The following is a 16514-nucleotide window of genomic DNA, read 5'->3' as shown; positions in this document are numbered from 1 at the left end:
ACTTCTCTGCTTTGATACCTGTGAGCCTGTTGTTGATAAAATGTAGAACGAGCTTTTGCGACGTCGCCCTCTTCCTCCAGGACATCTAATTTGTCCTGCCAATCGAGCTCGGCCTCTCTCTCTTCATACATGCGCACTCGAGGTGAGTCATGAATAATGTTGCAGGGTAACACTGCCTCTGCTCCGTACACCATGAAGAATGGTGTGTATCTGGTAGTGCGATTGGGCGTGGTCCGCAGCCCCCAGAGTACGGAGTCGAGCTCCTCAACCTAGTGCTTGTCTGAATCTTTCAAATATCGCACTAGTCTAGGCTTGATGCCGCTCATAATAAGACCATTGGTTCGTTCGACTTGACCATTTGTCTGCGGATGATAGACAAAGGCATAATCGAGCTTGATGCTTAGATTAGCGCACCAGGTTTTCACTTCATCGGCTATGAAGTTGGAGCCGTTATCAGTGATGATGCTGTATGGAACACCATAACGGTGTATGACGCCGGATATGAATTCTATCACTGGCCCGTACTTCGCCGTTTTAACTGGTTTGGCCTCTATCCACTTAGTGAATTTATCCACCATGTCCAGCAGATATTTTTTCTTATGGCTTCCTCCTTTAAGGGATCCAACCATATCTAGTCCCCAGACCGCAAAAGGCCAAGTGATTGTTTGTAAGGCGGTGGCGGCATATGGCTTTGGTTGGCGAAGAGTTGGCATCCGACGCAATGTTGGACAAGGTCCTGTGCATCTGCTCGGATCGTCGGCCAATAAAACCCTGTATGGAAGGCCTTGCTAACAAGGGCCCGAGCTGCAGCGTGGTGCCCGCTGAGACCGGCGTGAATCTCAGCCAAGAGCTGCCGCCCCTCCTCCTCGGAGATACATCTTTGAAGGACTCCGGTAGCGCTTTTCTTATAGAGCTCTCCATCGTGAACCTTGTAGGCCTTAGAACGCCAGACAATGCGGCGAGCCTCATTCTGATCCTCAGGAAGTTCCTTCCTATTAAGGTAGGCCAAGAAGGGTTCGGTCCATGGGGCAATGACTGCCATAATGAGATGGGCCGACGATGTTATTTCGGTGGCTGAGCCTCCGATGATGTCAGTGTGTTCGGAATCTGGGGTTGTCTTCGGATCCGGACTAGCGTTGTCGCTTTCCCCTTGCCACACCACAGATGGCTTAAAAAGCCTTTCCAGAAAGATATTAGGTGGGAAGGGGTCGCGCTTGGCGCCGATACAAGCAAGAACGTCCGCCGCTTGATTACTTTCTCGAGCCACGTAATGGAACTCGAGCCCCTCGATCCGAGCCTACATTTTTAGGACGACACTATGATAAGCTGCCATCTTCGGATCTTTGGCATCAAAGTCCCCATTTATTTGAGATATTGCAAGGTTTGAGTCCCTGCGCACTTCCAGGTGTTGTATGCCCATGGAGACAGCCATCCGGAGACCATGCAATAAGGCCTCGTATTCGGATGCATTGTTGGAGTCTGTGTATAGTATTTGGATTACGTACTGAATGACGTCTCCAGTGGGAGAATAACGACTCCCGCTGCTAGCCCTGCCAGCATTTTGGAGCCATCGAAATACATAACCCAATTGGAATATGTGTCGTACTCTTTAGGGGGTTCGTCCTGTGTCCATTCGGCAACAAAGTCGTCCAGTACTTGGGATTTAATAGCTCGACGTGGTTTGTATGTAATATCAAATGGGAGGAGCTCAATGGCCCATTTGGCAATCTGGCCCGTGGCATCATGGTTGTTTATTATGTCGTTGAGTGGTACTTCGGAAGCCACCATGATCGAACACTCCTGGAAGTAGTGTCGTAGCTTTCGGGATTCCATGAAGACCGCGTATGCTATTTTTTGATAATGGGGGTACCGGGTTTTGCATGGTGTAAGGACAGTGGATATGTAGCATACTGGCTTCTGAAGCGAGAATTTGTGTCCGTCCTGTTCTCGTTCAACGACGAGCATGGCGCTCACCACTTGATGTATTGCCGATATGTGTAGCAACATGGGTTCGCCGATGTTTGGCGCGGCCAGGATTGGGTTGCTTGCTAGAAGGGTTTTTATTTCTTCCAGTCCGGTTGTTGCCGCGTCCATCCACTCGAAGTGATTGGTTCACCGTAGAAGGCGATAGAGTGGCAGTGCCTTTTCTCCCAATCTAGAGATAAAGCGGCTTAAACTGCCACGAAACCCGCAAGTTTTTGGACTTGCTTAAGATCTGTTGGCGTAGCCAATTGTGACAGAGCTCAGATTTTGGCTGGATTTGCTTCAATTCCTCTATTCGAAATGATGAAGCCCAGCAGCCTGCCAGCAAGGACGCCAAAAACACACTTTTCCAGATTGAACTTAATGTCATATGCGCGGAGGTTGTCAAATGTGAGACGTAGGTCGTCTATTAGTGTTTCGAAGTGCCTTGTCTTGATTACGACGTCGTCCACATAGGCTTCAACTGTCCTTCCGATCTGTTTCTCCAGGCATGTTTGGATCATGTGTTGGTAGGTGGCGCCGGCGTTCTTGAGCCCGAAGGGCATGTTCTTGAAGCAGAAAGGCCCATATGGGTTGATGAATGCTGTTGTAGCTTGATAGGACTCCTTCATTTAATTTGATGGTATCCGGAATATGCATCGAGGGAACACGGTGAGTCGTATCCTGCAGTAGCATCAATGATTTGATCAATGTGGGGGAGGAGGAAGGGATCCTTAGGGCAAGCCTTATTGAGGTTTTTAAAATCGATGCATAGGCGCCAGGATTTATCCTTCTTTGGTACCATCACCAGGTTTTCCAGCCAGTCCAAATGTTTTATTTCTCTAATGAATCCGGCCTTGATTAGCTTGGCTAGATCCTCTCCCATGGCTTGGCGTTTGGGTTCGGAAAAGCACTGCAGTGTTTGTTTGACCGGTTTGTATCCCTTTAATATGTTGAGGCTGTGTTCGGCCAGCTCACGTGGGATTCTTGGCATGTGAGAGTGGTGCCAGGCGATTATATCCCAATTTTCGCGAAGAAAATCCCGTAGCACGGCATCAATCGTTGGGTCTAGCTGTGCCCCAATAGATGTTGTCTTCTTGGGGTCTATTGGATGGACCTGGAATTTGACTATTTCTTCCGCTGGCTTGAAGGAGGTGGATTTGGGGCGTTTGTTTAAGATTACATCGTCTATGTCCACCGTGGAGAGCAATGCGGTTAATTCTTTGACCGCGAGGGCTTCAGATAATGCCTCAAGGGCCAGGGATGCAGTTTTATTTTCGACGCGGAGTGTTATGTCCGGATCACTACCGAGAGTGATTATGCCGTTGGGCCCGGGCATCTTAAGCTTCATGTACCCGTAATGAGGTATGGCTTGGAAGCATGTAAATGCCTCTTTCCCCAAGAGGGCGTGATATCTGCTATTGAAGGGGGCCACTTGGAAGGTTATTTCTTCTGACCGGTAATTCTCTGGCATGCCGAATACCACGTCGAGTGTTATTTTTCCCGCACACCATGCCTCCCGACTGGGAATGATTCCTCAGAAGGTTGCGCTGCTTTTCTCGATGCGGCTCCTGTCTATTTCCATTTTGCGGAGTGTATCTTCGTAGATGAGGTTTAGTCCGCATCCGCTGTCCATGAGAACCTTGGTGAGCCGAAACCCATCCACGATTGGACTGAGGACCAAGGCGGCTGGTGCTCGGACGGTCCTGTATTTTGGTTCGTCACCGTCATTGAAAGTTATAGCCGTGTCGTTCCAAGGGTTTATTGCTGCTATTTGACAGACTTCGGCGAGTTTGCGGAGTGCCCTTTTGCGCCTATTGTTTGAGGCGAATGTCTCGAAGACCGTCAATACTTTGGGGTTGTCGTCTTCTGGGGAGTGTTGTTCTAGGGTATTCTTGGTGAGGATATTCTCGCTGATCTTGGCCACTTGCCGGAGTATCCAACATGCTCTAAGGCTATGTGTTGGTATGTTATCCGGTGTTGCGTGTATTTTGCATGGCCCATCGAGCCATCCTTCCAGAACGGTTCTGCGCCTCATAGTGGATTTATATTTCTTTACTATTGGACCGGGCGTGTTACAAGGGCGCGCCCTTTTCGCCTGAATGAGGGATTGAGTGGGCACGGATGGTTCCCAAAGGGCTGCCTGAGTGTTCCAGGCGCTTTCCATTGCGCTGTACATCTGTACGATAGTTGCCAAGTCAGCGAAATGTAGTATGTGACGGCGGTTCATGGCGTTGAGGATTCCTTCATCCAAGCAGTTATTGCGGAACGCTGATATCGCTTCCTCGCCGCGGCAATCTTTAATCTTGTCTTTGACAAGAAGGAATCTGACCCAGAAGTGGTGGATCATTTCCTGAGACTGCTGTTGTATGCTCATGAGAGCGCTTACATTTGGGTGGGTGGGTGGTTTTAAATCTGAACCCTGACCCAATTTTGGATCCGGATTCTGGAGGACTTCCGGACTTAACAGATCGGGCTCCGGGATATCCACTGATTTCTTAGGCCCGTCGGCCGATTCTATGTTCCGAAAGAAGGATGCATCTTCTCGCAGGTGGGTACCCAGCTCTTCGAAGCCAGAGATCCGGACACAACCCGTCCTTAGTATGGATGAAGAGTTGTCGTCTCACTCCTCGACTATCGCTATCTGGTGGGTGATCGGTGGAGATTTGATTTCTCTCTGATCGGGTTTAAGCCCAATTCGATCGTAGTCTGTGGCGACCCCCAGGGCGGCGATGCGATCTAGGAGCTCGTTAAGAGACGAAAGCTCCGTTGGATCCATCTTCTTGGAGTGTTCGGAGTCTATACGAAGGGGATTTTCGATGACCCGAGAGGTCATCGTCGGCTCAACAACCGAATGGGCGGTCATGGTAAAGCCGCCCAGCCGGAGGGTTTGGCCCGGGGCTAGTGCTCCTCCGGCAGTGATATTGTCCTTGAGAACAAGGCGAGCCATCGATCCTTTCGTCAACGTCAAAGTGGAGCTCTCAATGAAAGCACCAATGTCAGTGTCAAAACTGGCGGATCTTGGGTAGGGGGTCCCGAACTATGCGTCCAGGATCGATGGTAAAAGGAGACGGGGGACACAATGTTTTACCCAGGTTCGGGCCCTCTCTATGGAGGTAATACCCTACGTCCTGCTTGATTGGTCTTGATGAATATGATTATTACAAGAGTTGATCTACCACGAGATCGTAATGACTAAACCCTAAAAGGCTAGTCTGGCTATGATTATTCTGGGGTATCTACGGACCTAGCCCTCCGGTTTATATAAGCACAGGAGGGATCTAGGATTACACAAGGTCGGTTACAGAGAAAGGAATATTCATATTTAGTCGCAAAGCTTGCCTCCCACGCCAAGGAGAGTCCCATCCGAACACAGGCAGAGTCTTCGGTCTTCATATCTTCACAGCCCATCAGTCCGGCACATATCCAATAGGTCGGACACCCGAGGACCCCTTAGTCCAGGACTCCCTCAGTAGGTATGGTGGCTATTTTTAGGAAGATATAAGGAGGCTTATATGTGATAGAGCGTATCATATCACGGTGTTTGGATGCACCGGCGAAGTTTGCACCAACTCTCAAGGTGAGAAAGGACAATACACGGTACCGAAGAGGCTAGCAATGATGGAAGGGTGAGAGTGCGTATAATCCATGGAGTCAAAATTAGTCATAAAGAACTCACATACTTATTGCAAAAATCTACAAGTCATCAAAACCAAGCACTACACGCATGCTCCTATGGGGGATAGATTGGTAGGAAAAGACCATCGCTCGTCCCCGACCGCCACTCATAAGGAAAACAATCAAAGAACACCTCATGCTTCAAATTTGTCACACAATGTTTACCATATGTGCATGCTACGGGACTTGTAAAGTTCAACACAAGTATTTCTCAATTGCACAATTACTCAACTAGCACAACTATAATATTAACATCTTTATATCTTAAAACAACTATGAAGTATCAAACTTGTCATAGTATTTAATGCACTCTATATGAAAGTTTTATTATACCCATCCTGGATGCCTGTCATATTAAGACTAATTTTATAGCAAAAGCAAATTACCATGCTGTTCTAAAAGACTCTAAAAATAATATAAGTTAAGCATGAGAGATCAATAATTTCAATAAAATAAAACCACCACCGTGCTCTAAAAAGGTATAAGTGAAGCACTAGAGCAAAATTATCTAGCTCGGATATAAGTGAAGCACATAGAGTATTTTAATAAATTCTGGTTCATGTGTGTATCTCCAAAAGGTATGTACATCAAGGATGATTGTGGTAAAATAAAAATCAAAGACTCAAATCATACAAGACGCTCCAAGCAAAACACATATCATGTGGTGAATAAAAATATAGCCTCAAGTGAAGTGACCAATAGACGAAGACGAAAGAGGGGATGCCTTCCGGGGCATCCCCAAGCTTAGGCTTTTGGTTGTCCTTGAATTTTACCTTGGGGTGCCTTGGGCATCCCCAAGCTTAGGCTCTTGCCAATTTTTGTTCCAACATCCATCAAATCTTTACCCAAAAACTTGAAAACTTCACAACACAAAACTCAACAGAAAATCTCATGAGCTACATTAGTATAAGAAATTAAACCACCACTTTAAGATACTATAATGAACTCATTCTTTATTTATATTGGTGTCAAACCTACTGTATTCCAACTTCTCTATGGTTCATACCCCCCTATACTATCCATAGATTCATCAAAAAAAGCAAACAAGACACGAAAAACAGAATCTGTCAAAAAATAGAACAGTCTGTAGTAATCTGTATCAAACGTATACTTCTGGAACTCCAAAAATTCTGAAACATTAGGACGACCTAAATAATTTGTATATTGATCTAATGTAGTTGGAATTGGTATTTTATCGCTCTCTTGTAAAAAATGAATATTATTCTCGTGAGCACATACTTTCTGTTTTTTCAGCAAGATCAAATAAGAATCATCCAAGAAGATCCTAAAGGCTTTACTTGGCACAAACACTAACTAAAACATAAAAAACACAATTATAACAGAGGATAGATGATTTATTTATTACTAAAAAGGAAAAAAATAAAATTGGGTTGCCTCCCAACAAGCGCTATCGTTTAACGCCCCTAGCTAGGCATAAAAACAAGAATAGATCTAGGTATTGTCATCTTTGGTATGCAATCCATAAGTGGCTCTCATAACTGATTCATAAGGCAATCTAATTTTCTTTCTATGAAAGTGTTCCATGCCTTTCCTTAACGGAAATTGGAATCTAATATTTCCTTCTTTCATGTCAATAATTGCACCAATCGTTCTAAGGAAAGGTCTACCAAGAATAATACGACATGTAGGATTGCAATCTATATCAAGAACGACGAAATCTACGGGCACATAATTCCTATTTGGAACAATAAGAACATCATTAATGCTTCCCATAGGTTTCTTAATGGTGGAATCCGCAAGGTGCAAATTTAAAGAACAATCATCAAATTCACGGAAACCTAACACATCGCACAAAGTTTTTGGAATCATGAAACACTAGCACCCAAATCACATAAGGCATATCATTCATGATCTTTAATCTAAATTTTAATAGTAGGTTCCCACTCATCATAAAGTTTTCTAGGGATAGAAACTTCTAATTCAAGTTTTTCTTCATAAGATTGCATTAAAGCATCAACGATGTGCTTAGTAAAAGCTTTGTTTTGATCCTAAGGATGAGGATAATTTAACACGGATTGCAACAAGGAAATACAATCTATCAAAGAGCAATTATCATAATTAAATATCTTGAAATCAAAAATAGTGGGTTCATTGCTAAGTAAAGTTTTGACCTCTTCAATCCCACTTTTACCAATTTTTGCATCAAGATCTAAAAACTCCGAATCATTGGGACGCCTTTTAACTAAAGTTGATTATGTCCAGTCCCATCTTTATCAAGATTAATATTGGAAAACAAAGATTTAGTAGGAGACACATCAATCACTTTTAGATCTTCACCATTGTTCTTATCTAGATCTTCCGGTTCAGTGGCCATCTTATTAACTAAGGTGGCTTGCTTATCTGAAATTTGGGCTATTGAGTTTTCCAGATCAGCAAACTGAGACTTCAAACCATAAAATTCCTTAGACATATCATCGAGCTCTTTATTCATGTACTCCATAAAACCTTTATGTTCTTTGAGCTCATTTCTGAAGAAATTATTATGCTCAAATTGCAAAGACATAAAGCTTCTAACATTGTTTTCAATTTCTTCCAACATTTCTAAGGTGAGGATCAACGCTTTTTGGTGGAGCCATTAAAGCAAAACGGGCACACTAACACCCAAAAACACAAGAGGCAAGCGGAAAGAAGCAAACGGAAAAATGGTGAATAAAACGGCAAAGGTGAAGTGGGGGAAAGGAAAACGAGAGGCAAATGGCAAATATTGTAATGCGAGGGATAAGAGTTTGTGATGGGTACTTGGTATGTCTTGACTTGAGCGTAGATCTCCCCGGCAACGGCGCCAGAAATCCTTCTTGCTACCTCTTGAGCATGCGTTGGTTTTCCCTTGAAGAGGAAAGGCTGATGCAGCAAAGTAGCGTAAGTATTTCCCTCAGTTTTTGAGAACCAAGGTATCAATCCAGTAGGAGACTACATGCAAATCGCCTAGTACCTACACAAACAATAAAGAACCTTGCAACCAACACGATAAAGGGGTTGTCAATCCCTTCACGGCCACTTGCAAAAGTGAGATCTGATAAAGCTAATAAGATAAATATTTTTGGTATTTTTGCTGTATAGATCAAAAAGTAAAGATTGCAAAATAAATAGGTCAGACGCCCGAGGACCCCTTAGTCCAGGACTCCCTCAGTAGGTATGGTGGCTATTTTTAGGAAGATATAATGAGGCTTATATGTGATAGAGCGTATCATATCACGGTGTTTGGATGCCCCGGCGAAGTTTGCACCAACTCTCGAGGTGAGAAAGGGCAATACACGGTACCGAAGAGGCCAGCAATGATGGAAAGGAGAGAGTGCGTATAATCCATGGAGTCAAAATTAGTCATAAAGAACTCAAATACTTATCGCAAAAATCTACAAGTCATCAAAATCAAGCACTACGCGCATGCTCCTAGGGGGATAGATTGGTAGGAAAAGACCATGGCTCGTCCCCGACCGCCACTCATAAGGAAAGCAATCAAAGAACACCTCATGCTTCAAATTTTTCACAAAACGTTTACCATATGTGCATGCTACGGGACTTGCAAAGTTCAACTCAAGTATTTCTCAATTCCACAATTACTCAACTAGCACAACTCTAATATTACCATATTTATATCTCAAAACAACTATGAAGTATAACACTTGTCATAGTATTTAATGCACTCTATATGAAAGTTTTTATTATACCCATCCTGGATGCCTATCATATTAAGACTATTTTTATAGCAAAAGCAAATTACCATGCTGTTCTAAAAGACTCTAAAAATAATATAAGTGAAGCATGATAGATCAATAATTTCAATAAAATAAAACCACCACCGTGCTCTAAAAAGGTATAAGTGAAGCACTAGAGCAAAATTATCTAGCTCAAAAGATATAAGTCAAGCACATAGAGTATTCTAATAAATTATGATTCATGTGTGTGTCTCCAAAAGGTGTGTACAGAAAGGATGATTGTGCTAAAATAAAAATCAAAGACACAAATCATGCAAGACGATCCAAGCAACACACATATCATGTGGTGAATAAAAATATAGCCTCAAGTAAAGTTATCGATAGACGAAGACGAAAGAGGGGATGCCTTCCGGGGCATACCCAAGCTTAGGCTTTTGGTTGTCCTTGAATTTTACCTTGGGGTGCCTTGGGCATCCCCAAGCTTAGTCTCTTGCCAATTCTTGTTCCAACATCCATCAAATCTTTACCCAAAAACTTGAAAACTTCACAACACAAAACTCAACAGAAAATCTCATGAGCTCCATTAGTATAAGAAAATAAACCACCACTTTAAGGTACTATAATGAAATCATTCTTTATTTATATTGGTGTTAAACCTATTGTATTCCAACTTCTCTATGGTTCATACCCCCGATACTAGCCATAGATTCATCAAAATAAGCAAACAAGACAGGAAAAACAGAATCTGTCAAAAAATAGAACAGTCTGTAGTAATCTGTATCAAACGTATACTTCTGGAACTCCAAAAATTCTGAAACATTAGGACGACCTAAATAATTTGTATCTTGATCTAATGCAGTTGGAATTGGTATTTTATCGCTCTCTGGTAAAAAATGAAAATTATTCTCGTGAGCACATACTTTCTGTCTTTTACAGCAAGATCAAATAACAATCATCCAAGGAGATCGTAAAGGCTTTACTTGGCACAAACACTAACTAAAACATAAAAAACACAATCATAACAGAGGATAGATTATTTATTTATTACTAAAAAGGAACAAAAATAAAATTGGGTTGCCTCCCAACAAGCGCTGTCGTTGAACGCCCCTAGCTAGGCATAAAAACAAGAATAGATCTAGGTATTGTCATCTTTGGTATGCAATCCATAAGTGGCTCTCATAATTGATTCATAAGGCAATCTAATTTTCTTTATAGAAAAGTGTTCCATGCCTTTCCTTAATGTAAATTGGAATCTAATATTTCCTTCTTTCATGTTAATAATTGCACCAATCGTTCTAAGGAAAGGTCTACCAAGAATAATACGACATGTAGGGTTGCAATCTATATCAAGAACGATGAAATCTACGGGCACATAATTCCTATTTGGAACAATAAGAACATAATTAATCCTTCCCATAGGTTTCTTAATGGTGGAATCCGCAAGGTGCAAATTTAAAGAACAATCATCAAATTCACGGAAACCTAACACATCGCACAAAGTTTTTGGAGTCATGGAAACACTAGCACCCAAATCACATAAGGCATATCATTCATGATCTTTAATCTTAATTTTAATAGTAGGTTCCCACTCATCATAAAGTTTTCTAGGGATAGAAACTTCTAATTCAAGTTTTTCTTCATAAGATTGCATTAAAGCATCAACGATATGCTTAGTAAAAGCTTTGTTTTGATCCTAAGGATGAGGAGAATTTAACACGGATTGCAACAAGGAAATACAATCTATCAAAGAGCAATTATCATAATTAAATCCCTTGAAATCAAAAATAGTGGGTTCATTGCTATGTAAAGTTTTGACCTCTTCAATCCCACTTTTACCAATTTTTGCATCAAGATCTAAAAACTCTAAATCGTTGGGACGCCTTTTAACTAAAGTTGATTATATCCAGTCCCATCTTTATCAAGATTCATATTGGAAAACAAAGATTCAATAGGAGACACATCAATCACATTTAGATCTTCACCATTGTTATTATCTAGATCTTCCGGTTCAGTGGCCATCTTATTAACTAAGGTGGCTTGCTTATCTGAAATTTGGGCTATTGAGTTTTCAAGATCAGCAAACTGAGACTTCAAACCATAAAATTCCTTAGACATATCATCGAGCTCTTTATTCATGTACTCCATAAAACCTTTCTGTTCTTTGAGCTCGTTTCTGAAGAAATTATTATGCTCAAATTGCAAAGACATAAAGCTTCTAACATTATTTTCAATTTCTTCCAACCTTCTAAGGTGGGGATCAACGCTTTTTGGTGGAGCCATTAAAGCAAAACGGGCACACTAACACCCGAAAACACAAGAGGCAAGCGGAAAGAAGCGAACGGAAAAATGGCGAATAAAACGGCAAAGGTGAAGTGGGGGAGAGGAAACGAGAGGCAAATGGCAAATAATATAAAGCGAGGGATAAGAGTTTGTGATGGGTACTTGGTATGTCTTGACTTGAGCGTAGATCTCCCCGGCAACGGCGCCAGAAATCCTTCTTGCTACCTCTTGAGCATGCGTTGGTTTTCCCTTGAAGAGAAAAGGCTGATGCAGCAAAGTAGCGTAAGTATTTCCCTCAGTCTTTAAGAACCAAGGTATCAATCCGGTAGGAGATTACATGCAAATCGCCTAGTACCTGCACAAACAATAAAGAACCTTGCAACCAACGCGATAAAGGGGTTGTCAATCCCTTCACGGCCACTTGAAAAAGTGAGATCTGATAAAGGTAATAAGATAAATATTTTTGGTATTTTTGCTATATAGATCGAAAAGTAAAGATTGCAAAATAAATAGTAAACTAGAATTATAAATTGCAAACTTATACGATGTAAAGTAGACCCGGGGGCCATAGGTTTCACTAGTGGCTTCTCTCAAGATAGCATATATTACGGTGGGTGAACAAATTACTGCCGAGCAATTGATAGAAAAGCACATAGTTATGAGAATATATAGGCATGATCATGAACATAGGCATCACATCCGAGTCAAGTAGACCGAAACGATTCTGCATCTACTGCTATTACTCCACACATCGACCGCTATCCAGCATGCATCTAGAGTATTAAGTTCATAAGAATAGAGTAACGCATTAGGCAAGATGACATGATGTATAGAGATAAACTCAAGCAATATGATATAAACCCCATCTTTTTATCCTCGATGGCAACAATACAATACGTGTTGGTTCCCTTTCTGTCACTGGGATCGAGCACCGCAAGACTGAACCCAAAGCTAAGCACTTCTCCCATTGCAAGAAAGATCAATCTAGCAGGCCAAACTAAACCAATAATTTGAAGAGATTTGCAAAGATATCAAATCATGCATATAAAAATTCAGAGAAGAATCAAATATTGTTCATAGATAATCTTGATCATAAACTCACAATTCATCGGATCTCCGCAAACACACCGCAAAAAGTATTACATCACATAGATCTCCAAGAACATCGAGGAGAACTTTGTACTGAGAACCAAAGAGAGAGAAGAAGCCATCTAGCTAATAACTATGGACCCGAAGGTCTGTGGTAAACTACTCACACATCATCGGAGAGGCTATGGTGTTGATGTAGAAGCCCTCCGTGATAGAATCCCCATTCAGCAGATTGCCGGAAAAGGTTGCGGCGATGGAGAAGTGGTTTCATGGCACTCCTGGATGTTTTCAGGGTATAAGAGTATATATAGGCGAACGAAGTAGGTCGGTGGAGCTATGAGGGGCCCGCGAGGGTGGGGCGAACCCTCTTGCCTTGTGGTTTCCTCGTTGTGTCTTCGACTTCCACTCCAAGTCTCCTGGATTGTGTTTGTTCCAAGAAAGGTCCTCGCGAAGGTTTCATTCCGTTTGGATTCCGTTTGATATTCCTTTTCTGCGAAGCACTGAAACAGGCAAAAACAACAATTTGCACTAGGCCTTCGGTTAATAGGTTAGTCCCAAAAATAATATAAAGAGTATATTAAAGCCCATTAAACATCCAAAACAGATAATATAATAGCATGGAACAATCAAAAATTATAGATACGTTGGAGACGTATCAGCCACCCCTGAAGTAGTAGATCATACTCTTCTCATCTGGAATGTCTTGCCTTGCATAGTGAGCAAGATTGTGAAACTAGATGTTATATTGATACATTGACATGGTTCCTTGCTTGAGATTGCGTAATTGCACACGCATGCTCTCGACAACACTTGTTGGAATGTGATGAGCTCAAAAATCCTGACAGAAATCGATCCAGCTGATCACTCGACCCCCTCTAAAGTCTTTGTACTGCTGATACCAATCAGCAGCCTGGTCCTTGAGCTGGAAGGAAGCGAACTTGACGTAGTCCTTAGGTCTGACATTACTGCACCCAAAATGTTTGTTGATGTCCACGAGCCAATCATCAGCGTCCATGGCCTCAACGCAGGCGTTGAACGCCTTTGGCTGATTTGCGAGGAACTGATTGAGTGTGGCAAACTGAGGTTGATTGTTGAATTTCCCTTGACCTTGGTTGCCTTGGCCTTGGCTGCGCTCTTGCATGAGCTGAATCCGCATCTGAGTATTAGCGTTGGTGGCCGCCATCAAAGCTTGCCATGCCTCCAGGGGCGGAGGAGGTGGCGGAGGTGGAGGTTCGAACTGTTCCCCATCGTTACGGTCTAGATTCAGACGAGTTGCGAGAACCATCCTGAAGAAGATAACACCCGTTAGAACCACCATTGAAATGATAGATAAGTTGAATCAAAGGCTAGACATGTGCAATGTAGTCTTCACAATAAGCATCCGAACAGAAAGATTGGACGAATGCATTCCAAAGTTAATATGATACAACCCTTGAATGAGAAGACACTTGGAATGAGATTGATGAATAAAACAACACGGTAACAACAGAAACAAATACATGGTAGAGATTCCCCCAATCCCATGCCAAATATTTGTTGGAAAGATAACCTAGAGCTACTTGAATTCCCGCCTATTAACTCCCGAAACTTTCTGGTTATGCAATCTGGTGTTGGGGATACAGGTAGGCACAAATATCTCACACAACTAACAAACCCTACACTCCAACTACATCCATCGATCAACACATAACCAAGAAACCTTCAGAAATCGTGTACCTTAGACCTTCAAAAGAACATCCCATATACTAGCTATGGCAATACATCTGGTCGCTCTCCCTAGTACTGGGTGTCGCCAAACTACTCTCACTACTAGTAGCATAGAAGCCCTTTCGATGTCGACGTCCTTTGGTATTCCGGAACTGAAACGATAAACACTATGATAAAATACCTTGGACCTCAACTCCCTAGGACACTGCCACAACCCCTAAATGTCAGGAGGCACCAAGAAAAAATCCCTGTCACAATGATATCAGAATGATTACACAATACCCACGTACCCACGTGATCCTAAAAAAAGTGAGTGAAAAAGGATAGAAGAGTGAGGAAAACACCTATGTCACGAGTCCTTACCAGAGAGACGAAAGGGATAAGGAGTAAAAAGAATTCCTACTCTCCGATATAACTATGACTCAAAAGAGTTTTCTTCTAGACTCGTTGGCGGTTCGATCAAGCAAAGGCTCCTATAGTCGGTATGGCTCTGAATACCAACTTGTAACACCCAAGATGCAATTCTATCCCAATCACGTGATGAACTCATGATTGGGGCACAATCGCATTTTAGACGCATAGCAAGGTGGCATACAAATTCATACAACCAAGTGAAAAGATAGAATACGAGATCCAGCCAACACTGGCCCCAGAATAGCATAAATATCATACAATCATCCATACATATAGTAGAGTCTGTCTATGGACTAGACAAAAGAAAACACCACCCTTCCACTATCCCCGAATACTCTGACTAGGTCCTCTATTGTTCGTCCGGATAAGTAACATAGAACGACCACGGTCTTCGCTGAACTCCGACGAGAGCTCAACGACATCTCCTGCATCAGAGTCAATGGTACCTGCAACTATGTTTGTAGTATATTGTGAGCCACGGGGACTCAACAATCATATCACCCTCGGTATCAAGACTATCAAAGCTTAAATAGGTATGACATGGTTACACGGTGAAGTTGCAGCAAGCTCTAAGCATTTGTATGGTGGCTAAGTTACAAATGCAAGAACAAGGTGAGAAGCTACACAAACTGTCTCAATCTAGTAATGATCAAGAAGTGATCCTGAACTACTTACGTTCAAACATAACCCACCGTGTTCTCTTCCTGAACCCTATCGAAAAGAGACCATCATGGTTACACACGCGGTTGGTATGTTTTAATGAGATTAGCTTAAAGTTCACTACAACCGGATATTAAAAACTCCCATCTGCCACATAACCACGGGCACGGCTCTCGAAAGTTTACACCCTGCAGGGGTGTCCCGGCTTAGCTCATGACAAGCTGTCATGATCAACGGAGGAAAATTCTCCTCCCAGAAGAACTCAATCAAGCTCGGAATCCCGGTTCACAAGACATTGCAGCAATGGTAAAACAAACCAGCAAGACCTCCCGACGTGCCGACACCCTGATAGTACCAGCGCTTATCTTGTCCCAGGCCATGATCGGATGGGAAATCCTATGAGTAAAACGAATCCTTGAGTTGCCCCATGGTGGCCCCGCAGTCTACCCGTTTTGGACCAAAACTCATGAGGAGCACGGGCCCGGGTTGTTGATTAAGAATCCTTTGGTTAATTACTCCCTATGCAAATTTTAGTTGTTATGTAACATCCCAAATTTTCAATTTGGAATGTTATACATTAGATCATCATGCATGTCATATTTTCTTGCATTTTGTCCGATCCTAGAAATTTCACGCAACTCAAGGACCCTTGGAGAGAGTTGGAGATCTCGTTATTTTCATATTTGAGTTTTCTCAAATTTTGAAAAGAGGATCATTTGATTTATTTTATTTCATCTTCAATTATTTTTTCCAATATCAAAAATAATGAGAGAGGGAATAATATGACTTTCCCAAATTTAGGAAAAATGAAGATTTAATGAATAAATCAAATTTTGGTTTTGCCGGAGTTTTGTTTGCTTTTTATTTGGATAGGGAAAAATGCGTGTTTTCAAAAATTGCATTCTAGGTCCGGAGTAAAGTTCATTTTGTTCGACTCATTTTTAGGAGTCGGAGAAAATTTACTTTAGTAATTTTGGAGTTCGTTTAGTTTAGTTTTCTTTGTTTTTCTGCGCGCGAATCCAGTTAAAAAAAAGGACCAAGGCCAGC

This window comes from Triticum aestivum, chromosome 4A (assembly GCF_018294505.1).
Source record: "Triticum aestivum cultivar Chinese Spring chromosome 4A, IWGSC CS RefSeq v2.1, whole genome shotgun sequence".
Classification (NCBI taxonomy): domain Eukaryota; kingdom Viridiplantae; phylum Streptophyta; class Magnoliopsida; order Poales; family Poaceae; genus Triticum; species Triticum aestivum.
This window is presented reverse-complemented; position numbering follows the sequence as displayed.